Source organism: Garra rufa, chromosome 7 (genome assembly GCF_049309525.1).
Source record: "Garra rufa chromosome 7, GarRuf1.0, whole genome shotgun sequence".
Lineage (NCBI taxonomy): Eukaryota > Metazoa > Chordata > Actinopteri > Cypriniformes > Cyprinidae > Garra > Garra rufa.
Window position 1 is genome coordinate 32,668,446 of NC_133367.1, and position 2,213 is coordinate 32,670,658.

The 2,213-nt window shown below is 34.3% G+C and overlaps 1 long non-coding RNA gene across 1 annotated transcript; it reads right to left on the reverse strand.

Annotated features, from left to right (window-relative positions):
* Positions 1 to 975: 975 nt before the first annotated feature.
* On the reverse strand, positions 976 to 1,907 carry LOC141339303 (uncharacterized). Its single transcript, XR_012355930.1, has 4 exons — positions 1,808 to 1,907; positions 1,540 to 1,707; positions 1,341 to 1,446; positions 976 to 1,061 (listed from the first exon to the last, which is right to left on the reverse strand). It is a non-coding gene; the product is annotated as an uncharacterized lncRNA (long non-coding RNA).
* Positions 1,908 to 2,213: the final 306 nt, after the last annotated feature.

Here is a 2,213-nt window from a genome sequence, read left to right on the forward strand (position 1 = left end):
AATAAAACAAACATATTAAGGAAGGAATTTTATTTTACTATTTAAAATATTTTAAATATCAATTTAAGGCAAATTGTGACCCTTTTTAAGAGCCGCAGAAGTAAAATGAACAGTATGAGTAGGATTTGACAATGTACGGTAGAATATTAAGGCATAAAATGGCATGATTTATAATTCAGATACAGCTTCACACAAAACAAAACAAAATATCTTATACAATGGAATTTCAGCCTTTATACCATTAAAAGGGATAAATCGAGTTTATCATTTATTATATTTATTTAAAACATAAATATTACTGTCTTATTTGTTTAGATTTTTAGAAGGCACATTAACTTATTTCACATTTACAACTCTGTGTTTGCTGCATAACAACGTAGGTCGATAATTGCAATAATTTGACCATAAAGAGCTGAAAAAATGTGGAAAAGAAAAAGTCATTCTCTGTCACAAGGGGGCGCTTTAAGAGCGCTGAAATATTAAGGTTTCCCTAGTAACGGCTGGATACAAATCAGCATTAACGCTGTTTATCAGGCAATAAATGAAAATGACAACATGTTTCTGAGGACAGTCGGTTCCCTTCAGATACATTCATATAAAGACATCAGTGCCGCGTTTTGACTTTGAAACCTACAGCATGCATATTTATTCAATGACATCATTGCCTTTTGAAGTTTAATCCAGCCCTATCGCGATTCTCGTCTTTCCGTCCCCAAATGTACGACCTCCTAAATTATAATTAAGTATTTTCTTATACTATTTAACATATTTCAAAATTTTATGGCCTTAAATTTGATACAACTAAATTAAGGAGTTTTTAGGACCTGCAGGTGCCCTCTGACAGAAGGGCACTTTGGGCATCTGAGCAAAAGATGCCCCCCCTCCCCCCCCCCCCTCTCTGCACGTGCCTGATTCTCTCACAGCTTATCAGTCACTATTTTATGATGGAGAGAAATTAAAACAGTGACTTTCAAGAAATCATACCCTCACAGACAGGGACAGCATTGTCCCATCCTTGAGCTCTGCAGGAACGGTGATTGATTCTGCTTGCCATTTCATACCTGTCAACACAAGTTTTTGTTTTTAGTAAAATGATTGTTAAACTGATGAGGATAGTGTACATTTCAAACAATAAAAAGAGATACATTTTTTTTATTAATCATATGAACATGAACCAGTTAAAAACATCCAACAGGATTAAGCAATAAACAGCCCTTTGCTATCTGTTCATGTCTCATACATATGACTGCAAAATTGCACTGCTATTGCCAAATTGCACTCTCTAAATCGAGATCAAGTCATCTAAATGTAAATTGTAAAAAAGCATAAAGCACATTTACCCTTTCTTGCAAGTATACACCACTGTTGCTCCAAAAACAAACTCCGTCCCCCAAATAAGTTTAAAATCACCATTTGGTGTGTCGCCTGGATGACCACATTTGTATTCTGCAGAAATCATACAAGTTTTACTTTACATGATAACCTTGATAATGTTGATTTAATAACCCCAAAAAATCATCATAATAACAATTCTCTTACTTGCACACTGATCCTCAATGGTTGCCTACCATTCTCCTTTTTCACACTTTAATTTATACAAGCCAGTATAACCTGTCATGCAGTTCACTCTCAGTGTTTCACCGTCAGAATATGAAGCTTTCTCAAGTGGTTCTGTGTTTTCATATTTAATGTTCTCTCCAGGACAATCTGAGAAGTACAAACAAACACAAAGATGTAGCTGTTTTATGTATTAAATGCTGAACTAGTCAATGAAAATGACATTTAAATAAATAACTAAATAATTTACCTTGACTTTGGACACAATGTAAGGAAAGCAACCAAAAGCCAAAGCCGAGGAGTTTTACAGGAACTCCCATTTCCAGCTCAGTTCAGAAGTGGCTTTTTTGGTCTGTCCCTGAAACTCTTGCCTGCTTGGGAAACAACAAGAAGTTAAGAATTTACCAACGCCAAAAAGAAGTCTTTCTTACACAAGACCTCCCTGTGCACAAGCAATATTTCCTGTAAAAAAATAAAAAAAAAATAAAAAAAAGTTTACTGCTTAATCATGTTAGATGTTTTAAATTGGTTTATGTACTTCTTATGATTGATTCAAGAAGAACATATTGTTGATGTATATGATGATTGAATCTGTCCTATTAGAAATGAGTGAGATGAAAGACAATTCACAACACTTTTAAGCTTTCAAACATTGC